Source organism: Pteropus medius, unplaced genomic scaffold, assembly GCF_902729225.1.
Source record: "Pteropus medius unplaced genomic scaffold, Ma_sr-lr_union100, whole genome shotgun sequence".
NCBI lineage: Eukaryota > Metazoa > Chordata > Mammalia > Chiroptera > Pteropodidae > Pteropus > Pteropus medius.
In genome coordinates, this window is record NW_024351729.1 from 23,520,756 (window position 1) to 23,541,421 (window position 20,666).

The following is a 20,666-nucleotide window of genomic DNA, read 5'->3' on the forward strand; positions in this document are numbered from 1 at the left end:
GGGAGCTTGTAGAAAGGGCCCCTCTGGGCAGAGCAATTAGCAAAGGGCTTGCTTCTCGCCAGCTGGTGCATCTGAGCCTGGCTCTTAGTGTGGTAAGCAGAGAGTAGGAGGGATTTAGGCCCCTGGAGCCTGCTCAGGCCACGTCCTATACAACCATATGCAGCATCCCTGGTGAAGTTTAGGTGGTTCTGTTCAAATCCCCTTTGGACCAGGATTAAGTTCCTTCTCTCAGACAAATATCTATATGCTATATAACATTCTAGGAGGGGGCTTTCCTGGGACAAGAAAGCCCCACTCACTCCTTCCTCCCTTCAGTGAGTGACTTGGGAATAGCATGGGAAGGCCAATGGAGAGATTGCCTTCTCATGGACTGCAGAATGGGATGCAAAGCTCGGAAAAGTACAGCCCGGGGTGCCAAATCTGGCCTGTAGCCTGTTTTTATAAATAAAGTTTTCTTAGAACACAGTCATGCCCTTTCATGTATTATCTATGGGTGCTTTCCTGATACAATGGTAGCATTATATAGTGGTGATGGAGACTGTATTGTTCACAAAGCTTAAAAATATTTGCTACCTGGCCCTTTACAAAAAAAGTCTATGGACCCCTGCTCCAGAGCACTGGGCCAAATGAGGTAACATCCCTGCCTTGGATCCTGGCTCTGCCAAGTCCTGTGTGTCCTTGGGCAAGTTACTCCGTATCCCTGTTCCTCAGTTTCCACATAAATAAAATGAGGGTGATAGTTTTGGTCTGCCCTCTTCATGTAGCTCTTGTGAAGATTAAACGATTGAGCATAAGGAGAAATGTAGTCTATGTGTGAGATGTTATCCATCTGAGGTCTCCCAGGGACTAGCTGTGGTACCTTGAGGAAGCCTCCTTGATCTCTTTCTGTTTTCTTATCTGTAAAACGAGAGGGGAGCTCTAGATCAGCACTTTTCAAATTTTAATGTGCATAAGGTCACCTGGGGGAGTCTGGTAAAATGCAGGTTCTGATTCCATAGGTCTGGGATGGGGCCTGGGAGCCCGCATTTCTAACTCGCTGCCAGGTGCTGCTGCTGCTCCTGCCCTGGAGAACACACACTGAGTAGCAAGGGCCTTGCTAGTTTTGCTGACTTTCCCTGGTGGTGCGATCGATGAGCTGTCTTGCAAATGCTGTTGTAACCATACCAAGGAGTCACTTTCCAGACACCTCCCTCCCCCACCCCACCCCACTCCCCCTACCATATGCCTTGGCGGAGGTGTCCTTCACTGGCTTCACTTTGTGGCCTAACTCTGCATCTGTTGCTGGGCACTGATGAGATGAGATGGGTATTCTTCCACTTCTTGAGGGCTCTGGCCAAACCCTTCTCCTGGCAGCCAGGTGGCTTGACAGAAGCAGCCTGTGGCAGGTCAGTCACTCCTGGCTGGCCTCAGGTCGGCCTGAGTGCAGCGGAACCCTGGAAGGGCAGAGTGGCTGGAGGGTGCCCCGCCTCCCTGCTTTCTGCCCCAGACGACAAAACTATAGTCGTCCCCCATCATCTGTGATTTTGTTTATTGTAGTCTCAGTTACTCGTGGTCAGCCATGGTCTGAAAATATTAAATGGAAAATTCTAGATGTAAACAATTCATAAGTTTTAAATTTGAGCCGTTCTGATAAAACCTCACTCAGTCCTGGCCCTGGATGTGAATCATCCATAGTCCAGTGTCCCCACACTGTATATGCTCCCTGACCATGAGTCCTTTAGCAGCCGTCTTGGTTAGCGGATCCACTGTCGCAGTATGGCAGTACTTCTGTTCAAGTAATCCTTACTTTACTTAATAATGGCCCCAAGGAACAAGAGTAGTGATGTTGGTAATTTGGATATGCCAAAGAGAGGCTGCTGTAAAGTGCTTCCTTTAGGCAAAAAAGTGAAAGTTCTCAACTTAACTAATGAGAGAAAAAAAAATATATGTTCACATTGCTAAAAGAACGAATGTTCTATCCATGAAATTGTGAAGGAAGAAAAAGAAATTTGTGCTAGTTTCGCTGTTACATGTCAAACTGCTAAAGTTATGGCCACAGTGTGTTGTAAATGCTCCATTAGGGTAGGAAAGAAACATTAAATTTGTGGGTGGAAGACATGAGCAGAAGACATATTCCGACTGACAGCATGTGTTGATCCAGAAAGCATTGAGCCTATAAGAAAACTTCAGCAAGGGATCCTCTGAACTGAGAGACACCAAGCCATTTACTGCAAGTAAAGAATGGTTGCACAGATTCAGGAATAGGTTTGGACAAAGAAATACAAAAACTGCCAGGGAGGCTGCTACGTCTGCTGATGAAGAGGCGGCCGCCCCATTTCCAACAGAGTTGAAGAAATTGATTAAAGTTCGGTACTATCCGTGGTTGCGGGCATCCTCTGGGCCCTGCGGGTAAGAGGGAACTGCGGTAGTCAGTTATGCCTTGGAGGATGGATGTTGCAGGAAGTGAAATGCCTCCTGCCTCCTGCGGCTCAACAGGTTGCCAGAGCTGCAGAGGAATTCTCTCGGGTGTTTGTTCCTGACCACATTTTCCACAGGCCTGTTTATCCCAGTTGCCACCTGAAGCCACCTTTTGGCCTTTTTAGGAAGGGGTTGTCCTGCAGCTGGAGCCAGAGGCAGGGGTCCCACTCTTATCGGGTGGGGCAGGTGGGAGAGGAGGGAGCGGTCAGTATGCAACTTAACATCAAAGGAATTGTCCATGGACAATTGCTTATCGGGTTAAGATCCTTAGTTAGCAGCAGGGTTATGATATAAAAGCACATGTTTTTAGATTCAGACAAGTCTGGATTCAAATCCCACCTCTCTGAACTTGTTTCCTTACAGACTCGTTGTAACAATGAAATGAAATTATACGCGTTGCCCTGTTTCGATCCCTGGGGACTACTCCCTGTTAGCAGCTCGCCAGCTCCGAACGCCCTCTGATTGGGTTTTGGATCCTAATTAGCACAGTCTCTGACACTAATAGAAATTCAGTAAAAATTCAGTCAATAAAAATCGGTCCATGAAGACTCTACACACAATATATGTTTACAAAGGAAAATAAAGGCACTAAGACATTGGTTTGACCAATTCACAACAAGTTAGTCCTTCTACTCATAAGATGTGGACCGTCCGGTGAGTTCCTTAACTTCTCTGTGTCTCAGTTTCCTCATCCGTGATAGGAGGGTAACGGTTGGGTTTGTGTGGTGGGATCGCTTGGAGGTTGAGATACCAGAGCCGAAGTTTTAGTACCGCCCTGGCACCCAGTCAACACTCACCAGCTCTTAGCCCTTCCTGCAGTTATTATTTCAAAAAACGCAGGCGTGTGCGATTGTGATTAAAAATGCTACGAAGCAGTGGTTGTGGATTCCCTGTACAAAATGGCCTTTAAGGTGCTTTAAAAACTAGCTGGGGGATCAGGATGAATGCTCTGGAGTGTGCTGCTCTCCAAAACTGTGGCAGAGAGAGGCTCACAGCAGACCTGACCCATGCTGTACAACTCTGACGGGCTCTGGACCCTTCTTCTTAACTCTTCCCTTTTTGTACAGCACATTCTCCGCCATGGCAGCTCGAGGCGATGGCTTGTGTCTTGAAGTCATCTTTGATGCCCTCTTTTTTACCCCATGTATGTGGTCACTCATCAAGTCCTCCACCATGGACCTCAGGTCCAGCTCGTCCTCCCTGTTTCTGTCTATCCCAGCTTGCCTTGGCCTTCTCTCCCCACCAGCCCCAAAGACGCATCTGGCCTGCTGCAAAGCTTGAGGCCAGCAGCTTTCAACCTGACCATACCAAAATCACCTGGTGAAGCTTTAAAAAGAAAATATGATCCTAAAGCCTTAAGCCCCAGGATTCTGCTTCAGCTAGTCAGGGATGGAACTTCAGACATCTGTGTTTTAAAATCTCCCCAGGTGATTCCAGTTTGCAGTCTGGGTTAAGAACCCTGTCAGAGGATTTCCTGCATCCAGCTGCAAAATCAGGAGCTCAGCAGCTTTTATAACTTCGCTTTGCTCACCTGCAGAGAGGAAAGCCCTTCCATGCAGCCAGGCCCAGTGCAGTTGGTCAGATAATTCAACTCCAGCCCAAATGCCTTTACCTCCGTTAAAAAATAAACCAACAACTATTTCTTTCTATGATCATATGTTGTCTTTCATAGTATTTATTTGAGCACTTACTTATCTGATATTCTTCATCCGACAGGAAACTTCTTGGGAAAGGATCAACAGCTTGTTTGGCTTTGTACTTTCCATAATATTTAGTGCAGGGCTTCTCACATAGTAAATATTCAATATATAATCACTGGATTGCTTTATAGTTGTTTTGTGTGCCTCACAGGATCTAAAATAGTTCTGAGAGCACAGTAAACACTCAATAAACATTTGTTGATTGATTAATGAATGTATCTACTCAAAACCTATAGAGGAAAGGAAGGTCACAGAGTAGTTCCTGACTGAATGGCCATAGGTGAGTAATTTACTCTGAGTGCCTTTGCCTTTGTTGTGGGTGTATGCAAGAGCCCGTGGAGCCAGCCAGCCAGCCAGCCAGACAGACAGACAGACAGACTCACTCACTCACCCACCCACCCAGTTCTTGGCAACGCAGAAACTGATCTTCTGCTTTGATGATCCTATCACTGACACTGATGCCTGGTAAAAACTGAAATGCTGAATGAGAACAATGCTAGGTTTAGTTTCATCATGCTCGATGTAGTCATTTCATATAAAATTACTTTGAAAAATACCACCCACATGCAAGTTAAAACAGATGGGTTGGGAGTGACGATCCTTGGTTGCCCCTGGCCTGTCAGACGGCATTGGCCACGTCCCTCTATTGCCCCGAATTTCAGTTTCCTCCTCTGGAAAACCAAGTTTTGGATTATTAATCAGCAATTCTTATTACTGAAAGGAGAACCTTTCAGAGTACCAAGTTAACAAAGTGGAATGTAGACTTAATGGTTGGAATGTCAGCAGCCATCCTGGACCATGAGGTGACTTTGGGAGTGGAAACTATAGAAGATGCGTGGGTCCCTGCCACTGTGGAACACCATTTAAGTTTTGGATTATTTCTTATCTTTTTGAAAGTGAAAAATAAACTTTTATTACATTTAAGCCAATGTTTTTTCTATTATTCACATCTGAAAATCGTAATTCATAGTTTGAGTCACATTTTCCATTCTCTTTGTTTCTTTTCTCTTTAAACAGAGTCCTATCTAACACCTTCTTCTACCTCCATAGTACGATTATTTTATGGACTGAATTGTATACCCCCCATTTATATGTTGACATCTAACCCCTAGCACCTAAGAATATAACCGTATTTAGACATAAGAGTTTTAAATTAAAATAGGTCTTTAGCGTGGGCCCTAACCCAATATGAGTAATATCCTTAAGAGGAAATTTAGACACAGATGTGAGTGTGCACAGAAGAAAGACCATATGGAAATGGGGAAAAGATGGCCACTTATGAGCCAAGGAGAGAGGCCACAGAATAAAACCAACTGCCAACTCCTTGATCTTGGACTTCTAGCCTCCAGAACTGGGAGGAGATACATTTCCGTTGTGTAAGCCACCTAGTTCATAGTACTTTCTTATGGTAGATCCAGCAAACGAATACAGAGTAACTGAAATAATAATGTATATAGGGCATCTGGCACAATATTTGTACCTGGGAGGCCCTCGACAATATTACATCCTTTTCCCCATCAACTAACTCGTACTGTCAGGAAACCCTGTAGGAGGCAATGTGCTCCATTTTCCTGACGAGATCCTTGAAGCCTCCACAGCACCTGACTCAGGATCGTTATGCATATTGGAACACTCAGTAAATGCTTATTGATTAATTAGGACTCCCTAGGCCATGCTCAGCAGACAGAGATGGATTAAGTTGTTTGATAAAGCCTGTCCTAATGCACCAAAATCCTCTGGCAGGCTTTTCCTTTAAAGGGAGAAAAGAAGAAGTCGGATTTTACAGCTGGTTGAAATATACTGGAAGAAGCTGTCAGGGGAAATAGTCCTGGAGATGAAATTGACAGAGTGATGGCCAGGCAGAACCTTAGCTATTAGTTTCAAACTACCAGTTATGTCTGTTTTAATCTGGAGGATGCTGTGATAATGAAGTGATTGTGTGAATCTCAATAATGTAAAGTTACTGTTGTTTTTAGCATTTGTGGCCATCATGACTTCATTTTCGTCTAACAGGGAGGTTTTTTTTTCTTTTTCTTCTTTTTTTAATCCTTCTTCAGAGCTGTAATAGGATGGAAATATTCTTGCTCATTGTTATTTATTGAGAACTGTAATTGAATGTTGGCCCTTCTGCCCCTTAAATCCATAGCAACAAACCTATTCCTTTAAAAACCTAATTTCAAAAAGGTGGCTACACCTAGAAATCTATCCTTTTAAGCTCATATGTGGCATGGCAGAGGCTTCACTCCTGTAATTTTCCTCTGGGGAACGACTAGACCTTCACTAACAAAGTATTGGTTAAATTTCACCTACAGGGAAAAAGAGAACTGACAAAAATGTGTCATATTGCCTGGGTACAAGGCTGCAGAATATTTTTTTCCCCAGCAGCTGGTAAAGCCGTGAAGATGTAACTTGATCCTTTGCCCTTCCCTGAATAAAGGGGTGGGTATTATATTTATCTGGATAACTTAAGTAAATATGAAAAACAAAAGCAAAAACAAACAAACATCTTTTTTTTTCAGGGTTCTGTGAAGCTTTTCTTGAGATAAGAAGGAGAAAAGGCGAGATGGAATTATTCAGGTAATTGCCCAGTTCTCTAGTTCACTTTGTGCAGGGGGTCGGTCTCAGCTCAGGAGGTCCAGCCTTTCTCTGCGGTTGGCTCTTTCCACACTCTTATCAGAAGAAACTTTTTGAGAGCATCACCTGTAAAACCATGCAGTCGCGATGCCACGGAGGGCCCATTAGATAAGTAAGTCCTAGTAAGTACAGGAATAAGCTTGCATCATCGGGGCTCCTTGCTGACCTGCTTGCTACTTCTCATTAAAAAAAAAAAAAAAAAAAAAAAAAAATCCTTGCATCTGATTCTGTCAAAAGACAGAAACATTCTTTTAAAAAATATGTTGATTATAAGCATTCCATTAAATGTTTTATGGCTGAATGATTTTTTTTTCTTACCAATTAGCATCAGATGGCATTGAATATAAAGGTCCTATTTCAAAAGAAACTCTTGGAAAAACTTCCTGTTATTTCTATATTTTGACCTTGAATACTGTGAGGAGAATCTCACAGTTAAATGCTGGTTTTCAGATGTTTAGCTTATTTATTTTTTGTCTGTAGTGTATAAAAAGAGTCTGCATACAGATATGAGTGTGTGTATGTGTGCACATATATGTGTAGAAATAGAAGAGGACAAGTCCGGTTTTGACTCTTAAGAGATACCTGTCGGGCCATTAGTTTACTTGTGGTCAGTGAACCCTGATGGTCAGAGAGAGATAAGACACCTGTCCCCTCTGCCCAGGAAGCTTTACCTTCAGGCCACCCTTGGGGCTGATAGGCAGGCCTGCTGTTCTGGACCGCTCGCAGGCTCAGATCTGCCCTAGTGCCTTCTTCAGTAAAATTCCCCTCTCGGCTCACATCACCAGTGGCTGCAAGTCAGATTGGGCAGTGGGGGTGTGGAGGGAGTTAGCATGGAGGCAGCAACCAAGGGTGGGTGGTGAGAGTCTCTTCCAAGGGAGATGATGGGTATCACCATACTGAGTAGATAAGTATGTGTGATATAAATAGGCCAAAGAAGACCTCTCTGTATCAATCCCTAGGTTGCTTATTTGTTCACTGCAGATTGAGACACATTCACTTGAAAGCCTGCCTGTTCCAAATTCAAAAATTTACATAGTTGATTATTTTAAAAATAGCCCAAACATAGTTTTAGTCATGTAGGGTCTGCCTGCTTTACATACCATGTGAAAGCTCACCCGGCAGCTGCTAGCCATCGAGAAGATAGAACACAAACTGCCAGGCTCCTTGGAGTTTTCTGACATAGAGACGCCCTGCCATCCTGTGAATCCTGACATCACTGAGACATAGAAGCCCCCTGTCTCCCAGGAGTCCGTGCGTTCTCATCACTTTCTGAGTAGCAGCCCCCTTTGGACAGTCTTATGCTGTGAGGGCATCTCTCATGCAACCCTGTCCAAGTGCCTACTAATAAAGTTATTACTGCCTCTCGTGATCACACCTTTTTCCTTGATCAGCCCCTGAATTTCTTGAATCTTCTACAAAATTTACCTGTAGCTCTTGGCTATCTATCCATACTCTGTCTCTGAACCAAAGTGCTGCCTACAGAAAGCATATGTTTGCACTGTTTTTTAATTTTTTTTTTTACCTCTTTTTTCTCTGATTGGAAGGATGCTCTGTTTTTGCAAAACTTGTCCATCTGAAATATTCACAGAAATAAATAATCCTATCTACCAAGAGGCAACCATTGACTGGTATATGTTTTTATTGCTTAAGTAGAATGGAAAATATATAGATGCTTATTTTATTATTGTTATATAGTTATAGTTTCAGCCTTTGCGGATGATGTACATAATAATAAAATGTTAAAAAAAGAATCAACTTTTTTTTTTTTTGGTAACAGAAGAGACAAGAGAAAGAGTTAGATTGTGGTGGAGAAATATGAGAAGTAGAAATGAAATTAGTATCGGATCGTTTTATGTCTTTTGCCAGTCTTGTTTCTATAACTAGATTACAAACATTTGGAGAGCATGGATAAATGCTTAATTCTTTTTATCATTAGTGTCCTAGTACAATATTGGATTAATATTTGTTCCCAACGAATATCGTTGATGAATAAAAAGATAGAGAGGAGCAAGATGACTGGGAGAGAAGGGAGAGAGGGAGGTAAGAGGACAAGGGCTTAGATAGGAAGAGAGAAAACTATAAGACGAAGCATAGCCGTGTGACCTTAGGCAAGTCTTTGACCTTCAAATTTTTAACCTAGATGGTAGTTGTGACAGGACGTGGAAAGCCTTGTGGAAATGGGAGGACTTATACCGAAGCAGAGGTACATTCGTGTATCTTATCTTTTCTCAAAAAACCCTGACGGTAGGCCTCAGAAGAGTGAGCGGTACACTGACACCTGGAATCCCTTGGAAAGTCTCAGAGATTTAGGAGTAAGGTCCCTGGACCTTACTTTAGAGGATAAAAGAGCAGCCTCGGCTTTTGGGCGAGATGTTGTCTAGTTAGATTCTTTGCTTTTCTAGGGTTCAGAAGGCAAAGTCCAGATTTCTGGGCATGGATCCTAGGGGAAGCAAGGGGTCCCAGGACTCTGTATTAGCAGATCATGGTCCTACCTTCACCTGCTCTCTGGGCCCAACTGGTACCTGGATGTGAGCACATTAAGTGAAGCAAAGCATTGAGAGCTAAATGCTTTGGGGACCCAACATGAATGCTCCCTCAGAGCAACCTAGCACTGAAGGACTTGGGAGATGCTCCTAGGAAGGGCTGTGCTTACCTGTGTAGGAATCTCCATCTTGAAGACATTAGACTTCCTGCTAATGAAGCATGTGGAGATTCGAGGGATTGGTTAGAAAAACAAGACAATGGAATTTGCACTTGGTACTTATAGAGCAGTTCTGACCCATGCTATTATAATTAAACATGCCTCCCATGGATGATGAACCAACTATGTATTCTAGGGCAAGACAAGAACAACTATAAAAAGATCCAGGGAAACACTAAGGTTATTGGTTAGAAACAGTCATTGTTCTGAATTATGTGGCATTGCTTGGGTGTTTTCCCCTGGTGAAATCACATTACAGACTGTCATTTTGATACTGGTTTCTGCTGCATGTGGGCAAAACCAGAGGGTTGAAACAGTCTTTAGAGTTACAAATCTTGCATGGAACCCCACGCAACTGGTTTCAAAAAGTCAAGAAAGAAATGATAACTTGAAAACTTCTTACAACTGTTCTAGATTTCAGTGTTCTCCACCATTTGCTGCACATTAGAAGATGCAGAAGTTTCTGAAATGTTGTGGGGACTCTTTCAAGGTAATTATGTCACCTTGGCCTGGATAGAGGGTACATCTACTTATGGAGCCCATCCTCTTTAGCCTTATTAAATCAGAACTCTTTACCCCAGGCACCAATGTACATGGTATCTTTTTCTAAGTCTCTTTCCATAAAAAAATTCTCTTCTAATATTGGTATGAGAAGCCTGGGCAAACTACTTTTCGTTTTTTTAAGCAAAAATTCTCTCCTGCCCATTATAGAAAATTGAAAAAAGTGGTCAAAAGTAGAAAGAATCAAAAAGCCTCTCATAATTCTACCATTCTGAGACAATCAAGTTACATTTGGCATGCATGCATACATACACATATGTATATGCACGTGTAATATATTTGTATTTGTTAAATTGTTTACACAATTGAGATCATGTGGAACTGAAATAGATGAATACTTTTTGGCTTTTTGGCTTAATATTTGACATAAGCATTTCTCATATTACCAAAACGTCTTCATAAACATTTAACATGAGTGAATAACATTTTCTTTTGGATGCGCCATAATTTGCTTATCCAGTCTCCCAATATGAAGCATTTCAGTTGCTTCCAACATCTTTGTTATTATGAATAGTACTGCATTTAGTATCTTCATGCATGATTCTTTTTTTCCTGTTTTTGGGCTGGATGGCTTGACTGATAATGAATATTTTTGAGCTCTTCATACGCAAGGCCAAAACACTTTTCAAAAAGATTAGAGCGCTTACAGTCTACCAGCACTGAGTCCCCTTTTCGCTCTACCTCATCAACACTGGGTAATCCTGTTTTTAAGAAAATGACTCATTTTAGAGCTAAAAAGCTGTATCTTATTACTTAAATCGTTGCCTATTTTTCTTCGCTTGCCATTCCATTTTTGTCTGTGACTTTTCCATGCACTCTTCTCCATTTATCTTACTCCATTTACAAAAGCCACACACACAAGCGCGCGCACACACACACACACACACACACACGATATTCATCATTTTTGTGTATTTATTGTATTTGTGTTTTTTTGTTCTGTTTATTTTTAAATGCATAAATTGTAAATTTATTGATTTTTTTAAACTTTTTTTTCACTCATTTCAGGTACTTAGAGATTAGATACTATTCACTTATATGTTCTCATAGTTTTGTTTTAATCATGTAACTCCTTATATTTAACTTTTTAATCTGTCTGGAATTTACTCCTTTGAAATATTTCTCAGATGAAGTTTTAAAATGGACTTTACCCCTTTTAAATGGCTGATTGTCACAACTTTACTCATTGAACAGGTCTTCATTTCTCTAGTGATTTGACATAACTCTTCGATTAGGTCCTGAAACTTTACATATATTAGTGTTTGGCTTAAGGCTAAATATGTGGATTATTTTATTAATTACTTTGAAAGATGGCAGACCTAGACCCTCTCATTATTTTTGTTTTTCGAAAATGGTTTGAATTATTCTCAGATGTTTATCATTAAAGATGAGCTTTAGAATTATTTTGCCAAAGTTAAAATAAAAAGCCTCGTTGGAATTTTGATAGATGTAATTGTGGAAGTAAACAAAAACACCCTAATGAGAGCATGTAAAGGCTATTTATTCAGAGTTCGGTATAGCAGGGGCGCAAAGGCAGGCAGCGTCATGGGGAAGCTTTTAGTGGGAAAAAGGGACAGCTTCAGGTTTGTCCTGTTTGGAGGTTGTTGGCCTGGGGAAGCTGAGGGTGGGCAGCTAGAAATGGAGTATCTTATGTGATTGGGTAAGGGTGCATATTTGGCTTTCTCTGTTTGGCCCTAAGTTGTAAGTGGGGACAAAAATTAGGGATGCTGCCAGTTACTAATGAGGTCCTGCCATTTTGGACTGATTGTCAGAGAAGGTATTGTTTAAGTCTCTGGATTGTTAATAATAGTTAATAATAGTTAATAATTGTTAATAATAGTCTGACTTCCTACAAGTCTGATTTACAGCCGGCTGGCTTCCTGTGCTGTTTATGGTAGATAAGGAGTGGGTTTCCTGGGCAGGTGGCTGTAGGGTGTGGGTCGGACTTCTGTCAAGTTCCCAGACACCAGCCCTGGGCCAATCTTGTAAGTAGAGCTTTCTAAGAGTCAGCAGTCATGCCTGGTATGTTAACGCTTCTCTGCGCATCCATATTTGCGTGTTTGGTATCACAGTTAAGATGATTTTATGAAATAAATTGGGCAGGGTCCTTTTTTAGTATAGTGAAAAAGTTTATACAGAATGAGAATTTTCTTCTCTTTGACAATTTATAAGAGTTCGCCTATAAGATTACATGGCTCCAGAATTTTTGTGGGGGATAACTAAAAATTAACTTATTATTTTTTGAGTCAATTTATTATTTCTCACCCATTCCTGCCCCTGCCAGGTTATTCATTTCACTGAGATTTGCTAATCTGCATGTACACCTGGTGAATTTTTCACTTATATTTTAAAAATCTCTGCATCCATTCCTCTATCATTTTTCATTCCTAAATGTATTTATTTATGATTTTACTTTCTGTTTTTATTGATTAGCTTATCCAGAGATTTGTTTGTTTTATTGAATTTTCAAAGAACCAGTTCTTGGGATCATCTATCAATTTTGTTTTTCTATTTTTTAATTCATTTATATATTTATCTTCATTATCTTTTTTTCTCTTGCTTGAGTTACATTTGTCATTTTTTCCCTTAGTTTCTTGAGTTGAAAAAACTTCATCTTACCTTCTTTTAGAATAGTACCAAATATTTGAAGCTACATATTACAAGAAAAGTACAACTTTAGCCATATCCTATACATTCATATGAATATGTATATTGCTATCTGCTGCTGCACTTTTAATTAGGAGAGACATTTTTCTTTTTAAATCCAAAGCGTTTGGAAAGGTTTATTTTTAGTTTGTTTACTTAAGCATTTGTTATTAACTTCTAGTTTTATCGTGTTGTGTTCAGAGAATGTGGCCTAAATAATATCTACTTTTTAGAATGTTATTAAGGATTTTTCAGTACAATGCTTAAAAAGATGTGTTCTCTGTAGAGTACATGTACATACTCACTTATGTATATGCCAATTTAACCTCATAAATTCAAAAAATCCTTTTTCTGTCTTTTGTTTTTTGATTACTTGGTCTGTCATAGATTGATAATGGTGTGATGAATTCTTCCACTCCAAGTGTGTTTCAGAGGTAGCGTGATATATTAAGAATTTGGAATTGTAAAGATCCGTTTTCACATCTCCGATCTATAATTCACTAGCAATGTAACTGTCTTAGATTGAGTTTCCCAGGAGCACAGCCTGAGACAAGGATTTGAATACAAGTGGGTTATTTGGGAGGTGTTGGGAATACTGTTAAGGGAGTAAATAAATGAATTAGGGAAGAGAAGACAGCAATAATTTAGTACAAACAGGTTTCTGTAGTATTTGCTAACTATCTTTTTGTTTATTTATTTCCTCCATTTCAAATTGAGGTATATGTACTATGAAAGCCATAGATCTTAAATGTACAGTTCGATGAATTTTTAGAAATGTAATTTGCACCCCTATTAAGGTATAGAACACTTCTGTCATCCCAGAAAACCTCTTCCCAGTCAATCCCACCCTCCTCCAGAGGCAATCGTTGTTCCGAGTTCCATTCCCATTCACCCATTCTACAGCTTTATTATATATAGGGGATTCTACAGGGTGTGCCCTTTTATGTCCAACTCCTTTTACTCAACATGTGAGTGAGATTCATTCATAACTTTATATGTGTCACCAGTTCCTTTTAATTGCTTAATAGTATTCTGTTGTATGAATATACTACCATTGTTTTTTACCCATCCTTCTGTTGATGGCGATTTGAGTTGTTTCCTGGAGTATATGAATAAAGCTATTGTGAATATTCTTGCATACTTTTTTTGGACACATATCTTTATTCGTCTTGGAGGAAACATCTGGGGATGAAATTGCTGGGTCATAGAGCAGATGTATGTTTCACTGTATGAGAAACTGCCAAATAGTTTTCCAAAATGGCTGTACGTTCCTACTAGCAATGTGTGAAAGTTCCAGTTGCTCCACATTTTTGCCAACATTTGGTAATGTTAGTGTTTTTAATTCCAACTATCTGAGTGGATGTTAAATAGTATCTCATTGTGATTTTCAATTTGCATGTCCTTCATGACTAATGAAATCGTCCAGTGTTCATGGACTAATTGGCCATTTTTACATCTTCCTTTGTAGAGTGTTAATTCAAGTCTTGGGTTATAAACTTTTTTATTATTAAGTTATAGGCATTCTTCATATACTTTGTGTACGATATAACTTTGAGATTGGCAGCAATATTTGTTAAAATATATATTCATTTACCTTAGACCTCCTGTGTGAGATCCTTGGTTAGGGTGGGCTCTCTAAATTGGCATTTAATGCCAATTCTTGATGATCTGGATGCACGGTCAGGTTTAGAAACCACCGGAGTAGAAGGAGCACTGGATTGGATTTTGATGGACTCAGGGATGACCCTAGTTCATTCACTCATTTACCTTCTCTTTCTGGTTCTCAGTGGCCACATATGTACAATGAGGAAGTCTACCAGGTGGCAGTTGAAGCCCCTTTTGGCTTTGAGATACTATATTCGATATTATAATTTGTACTAAGATTCTCCAACTTGGCAAGTTGAAGTCAGGTTGGCACGTATGGCACCAGCCAGGCCACACATGTTGCCCCATGCCTCATATCTGGCAGTCATGTCGAGGCAAAAGAGCTGAAAACAGACACTGCAGCTCCAGCATGGGAGCAGTCTCTAAAGGACTCAATGGAACAGACGTTGGCTGGAAGTTGTCGAGTAGCAGCTGGTGGGGTCTATGAGCTTCTTGCAGCTGTTTGCGATATGTCAAATGAATTTTTGTTTTTATGTGTTAATGTACTCTGAGCTATTTTACAGTGTGTTTGACATTTTACAGTATAGTAAAGTGTGTACATGCCTAATTAAAACAGATGTGCATTTTATAAAATAATTACTGGATACACTGAAGAAAAATGGCTAATTATATATACAGCATAAACACCTAAACACACGCTATAAATATGTACTTGAAAAGTACTGGAAAGTAGGTATAATTGGCTGGCTTCTCTTGTTGTGTCCAGACTGAGTCATTTCATAGATTTTCCTGGATCTGGGATCCACTGGCATTAGAATTTTCAGCTTAAATTTTTATTTCCCCTTCCTCTCACCTGCCATTCTCCATCTCATCCATCTTTCCGAAAATGAGGAGAAACTCTCTTCACTGAAATGAGGTGGAGTTAATATAACAAGAACAAAAAACGACAATTGTATTACTATGTGCTAAGCACTTACGATATATTACCTAATTTAATCTTCACACTAGTTCTATGAGGCAGTTGCTATTGTTCTTTCCCTTATACAAATGGGGAAGCTGAGACTCACAAAGGCTAGCAACTGGCCAGAGATCTCTAAGCTTGGAAATGCAAGATCCAACATTCAAACTTAGGTCTGATTACAGAGCCCACCATCTTGAACAACTGCCCTCTACTGCCTCCATGAGAATGTCTTTCTGCCCAGCCACTTCTGTGCTCCCTTGTGGATAATATTGCTGGTATGGGGACCTCATCTTCAGTACCTCTGCCACCACTTTATACATTTCAGAACAGCCCATACTGGACGTCTTCAACAAAGTCTTTATGCCGTCTTTTCTAGGCGCATGGGATAGGGTTGATGTGTGAGTGAGTCGTAAGTCTGATTTGAGTCCTCATGGACCCTGGGCGTTGCTGGCATGTGTGGGCCAGGCTGGAGGATGCTGTCAGCTGGGTAAATATGTTGGTGTCAGGCCTTCAAAGGCAGAGTTAGATGTCCGTGGGTGGCAGGGTAAAACGTGTTTCGGAGGCGAAGTAAATGTACACAGAAAACATTGAGAAGTCTTTTAAATATCAATTCTAGGTGTGGAGAGAATCTGAACTATATCAGTAAAGTAGGTAGAAGTGAGCGATTGTGAATGTGTAATGCTCATGGAGAAGCAGGCTTTATTTTGTTAAGTTATTCACTAGGGAACCGACCTTAGTTCTTTCTAATCCTCTTTATTTAATTAATAAGTAAACTATCTCCCAGTTATACTTAGGAATGTTTGGTTTTAATGAGTGAGTTTTTAAAAATCATTGTTTCAACCTTGCAAACCAACATGAATGCACAACTGATCAATGTCATTTATTTACCCTGAGGTGTCCCATTGTGTCTTCACATGCTTCCTTTTCTGCAGCTATCAGCCAAGCAGGTTTGAAGAAAGGGTTGTTTTCTCAAGGTTATGGCACGTGGACTTGGCCTTTCTGTAAGCAATCCAGCTTGCTTGGAGTACAGAGAAGACAGAAGCACTTAGTCCATCAGATCCTATTCACGGGAAGGCAGCTACAGTTTGTTTTATGATATTTTGGAGAAATGGATTATCCCGGTTCTCTGTGACCACATATGATGCATGAGGATCCTGAAAGTTATTTATATAGTGGTGATTCAGGAAGTGTCCAGGGTCACAACAAGAGTCTCACATGTCAGTAAGTATGGAATGTAGGGCTAAAGGCATGGGGTCTTCCATCCGCTTGTAATGTGACCTCCAGCCAGTGGTTTAAACATGTTTCAGATTTTTTATCTCTAATGTGGGAATAATAAGAGTATGTACCTCATAGGATTGTTGAGATTTAAGTCAAATAATCTCTGAAAGGCAGCACAGTGCCTGGCAACAGTAAACCCAGATCAAATGTTACATTGTTATTATTATTATTAGTTTGGTAATTTATAGCTATTTATTTTGGAAGGTAAAAGGGTGCATTAAATCACTTTTAGACCACCAGGTTATAATTTTAGGTAAGCCACACCTACCCTGTCTTGATCATTGTGTTTTCATGTGTAAAATAAAATGGTTGGATTAGAGGACCTTTTAGGTCACTCTGGCTCTAAGAATCTGTGACTCATGGTTACATATCCCTTAACCTCCTGTGCTTTCTCACTTCATTTCTAAGCTTATGGGAGCCATGTGTACTTAGACAAAGCCTAAATGGAGGGAAAGACTCATTTTTGGGGCAATAGCGAATGCTGTGAAGAACTACAATAGAGCAGCCTTACTGGAAATGTCATATTTTAAGCTGTTTTTCTTTCTCTCTTTAAATTATTTCTACTTGATGGTTGTACTTGGCAGTCAGGGAGAGTGAAGGTGGATGACCCCAGAAATTCCCCCTGGGCTCCTTGGTGAGCAAAGTCTGGCCAAGTAGGAGAAGGATTGGGCTTTGTGAGCTGCCAGGATCTGGACCGCTTTGCAGGTTCAGTCGACAGGCTCGTTGGCAAGTGTTTATTGGCAGCAACGTGATGGAAGAGCTGTTCTAAAGGGGCATGGTCACAGCCCCCTGCTCTAGTGTTGGAGGGAGGAGGTAAGGGGAAGGCAGCTGTTGGCACATGCGGGCTGGAGAGTTCTAAGGCTCCGGCCTGCCCCCAGAGCGCCCAGACTGTGGCCCTTCTGGTTCTGCATCTACAGCTCTCCAGGATGGTGTGAGCCTTGGTGCATGGAGATGAGCTGGAGCAGAGCTTCTCCTCACCACCTTATACTCACAGGTGGATTTACTGTTCAAAGGAATAACCATGCTTTGGACCTATTTAAAAAAAACATATTGAGAAAATATTACTAATATCATGGTTTAAATAATTACCATGTGTGCTTTTTTTTTTTTTTTTAAAGGCAAAATCAGTGACTCTGCTTATTAAGGTGGTACTATAAGATGCTGGAATGCGGTTTTCAGATTCCTTCACTCCCTCTGCTGCCCATCGTAGTGTGAATTTGCCTTCAATCAGACCAAGCCTTTTAGTCACAACAGGGCACACCTTCAGAAATGGAATGGACTATATTTTCCTTCTTCCTTTGACTGCAGAGATAAAGGAAGAAAAGGTAGACTGACAAATGGTGTGGGGGCTGGGGTCTTAGAGTGTATTGGGAGTGACCATGGGGACAACTATTTGAGAGTTAAAAGATCTTGGAGCTGATTGTAGACAGAGATTATGGCAAATGACTTCCATGAGAAAATAGAGGAGAGGAGAAGCCATAATGTGTTTATCACTCTTTCTGAGTTTTGCAACTGATCAGATGACTTTGATTTCCACGAAAGGACTAATTGATAGATGTCAGGCAGAATGTCTTTGGGGGATCAATTCCAGTTGGAGTAATTAACACATAAGTGTGTGAAATACCACGATGTTCTCGTTTGGTACCCAGTCTGTTTCTTGGCCAAATCTCAGGCATTTAAATTTATATTTGGATTTAAAGTGGCATATTTTACATTGAAAAATATGCTTGTCAAAGATATAAGTCAAGTATTGAATATCTGTGAAAATGGAATATTCTCCTTATCCTAGAGATGGAAACTAAAATCTAGTTTGATGTAGTTGTAATTTCCACCACCCAGGAATCCATCCAATGTCCCTAAAAGAAAGACTCATTCATTTTGTCATAGTCAGACCTCTATACCCAGAGTCAAAATATGGGGTGGCCACCTGAATTCCTAATCTCCAACCAGATACAATTACAGATTAAGATTATAGAAGGATGATGCAAATTAATGGATCTCAACTGTAAATGGACTTTTGCCCATGTCTTTTTTCTTTTGTTCTTTTCTGATGACAAAATTAGGCTATTATGTAAATTACTTCTGAAGAGACTTTCTACTTTTGAAAAAAAAATCTAGTTTATTGGGCTTGAGTCTCTAACTTAAGGGCTGGAAAGCAGATGTCTGAGTATACAGTTGGAATGAAAGTGGAAAATGGGGAGCAGAGACTCTTGGGGTTTACTCCAATTTCCGGCAAGAGTATTTGTAAGGATTATAGAAAGAAGTTCCAGGACTTTTTTCAGGACTGTTAGTGATGGAGAAGATAATACTGTAGACTGATTTTATTCTTTTCCTGACTAAAGGGTTGACATTTTTTGATGTCCTAAATACAAGTAATTTACTGTATTTTAAGTAGATGGAAAGCTACATCTCATATATATATATATAAAAAAAAAATCTTGACAAATGATTAGGAGTTGAACACATTTTCTACCAAAACAACGTTCTCTCTCATAAAAAAATTTAGCCCTGGTGGGTGTTTTGAATCCCACCTAAAAATAATAAGATGAAGAGAAAATTGAATGCTGTAAGAGACTGAGACATGTGTGATGTAGTTTAACATTTGGTTCTTTTGAGAGGCAAATTTAGTGTTCTGAAGCCTTCAGATCTTACATGGCCATCTGATAGCTAGTGAGATGCTGTGTGGGGGTGTCTGTTAGAGAAGGGACTGCTGTATCATTTCCAGATCTCTCTGTTTGTGAAATGAGTTTTTCTTTTTTCTCCCTTCCTTCTTCTAAGAAAGAAAAGGCAGATAATTAATCTGGCCTTTAACTATTCAACTTTAGTTTTGAAAGTTTTTTTCTAAAGTGTGGACCTTTATAAGGTGTAATTTTACCTTTCTAGGTGTGGTCTTATCTTGAGACAGTCATTCCAGAATCTGCATAGCTCTGGACTTATGAATGTCTATGTCCGGGGTAAAGATGTTTGATCCTTTTGGTTCTATTATTAGAGGTATACCTACACAAAACCGAGCGATCAGAATTGATTTGTCCAGCATGTGAAGAGATGCTCAATGACATCAGCCATTAGAGAAACACAAATTAAAACTTCGTCGTGATATACCACTATACACCCACCAGAGTGACTGAAATTAAAAAGACTGACCATACCAAGTATTAATGAGGATGTGGAGCAACTGGAATTCTCATACACTGCTAGTGGGAATGCAAAATATAATAGCTACATTGGAAGAAAAGTTTGGTAATTTATTATAAAGTCAAATATACATTTATCATATGACCCAATAATTCCACTCTTAAGAATTTACCCACAAGAACAGTAAACATATGTCTATACAAAGATTTGTGCTTGCATATCCATAGCTGCTTTATTCATTCTGATCAAAACCAAAGACAACATCAAAGACAACATCAAAACCAAATACACATCAACTGTGGTACATCCATAAAATGGCATACTACTCAAAAATAAAAATTAATGAATGATACACACAACAACATGGATAAACCTCAAATGCATTATGATAAGTGAAAGATGCCAGATGCAAAAGAGTACCTATTATACGACTCAATTTATATGAAATTCTAGAAAAAATAAAACAATAGTAATTAATAGACAGTGGTTTTCTGGGGCCAAGGAGTAGGGAGATGGAGTGACTTCAAAGAAGGGAGAAACTTTTAGATGATGGCAATTTCTATATCATGATGGTGATGGTGGTTACAATGATTATAAACATTTGTTAAAATTTATTTAATTGTAGTTTTAAAATTGGTGAATTTGATGTAAATTATAGCTCCCTAAAGCCAATTTAATGAAAAGTGACTCAATGTGTCACATTTGTTAGGTGCAATGGGGTGAAGCTTGGGTCCTTGTCAGGAAAGAAGGAGTTGTGTGTGGTCTTATTGAGGGAAAAAGACTTTCCCTCACTTTCCATTGCAGAGCGAGACCATGTCTTAACAAGTAACTTCACACATTTATAAATTTATTTATCCGAAACATATATGGAGACCCTACTAAAGCCAAGTGCTAACCAAAACATAAAGCGATTGCTGAAGATATAACCGATGCTCAAAAATATTGAATTGTATTGAAAATTTGGGTGTTTCCTGGAAATAATTCATGA

General features: G+C 40.0%; 1 long non-coding RNA gene across 1 annotated transcript; it reads left to right on the plus strand.

The window, feature by feature from the left end:
- The first annotated feature begins 16,177 nt into the window (after nucleotides 1–16,177).
- Nucleotides 16,178–19,934, plus strand: LOC120587427 (uncharacterized). The gene is made up of 3 exons (XR_005648961.1): nucleotides 16,178–16,486; nucleotides 17,662–17,868; nucleotides 19,427–19,934. It is a non-coding gene; the product is annotated as an uncharacterized LOC120587427 (long non-coding RNA).
- Nucleotides 19,935–20,666: the final 732 nt, after the last annotated feature.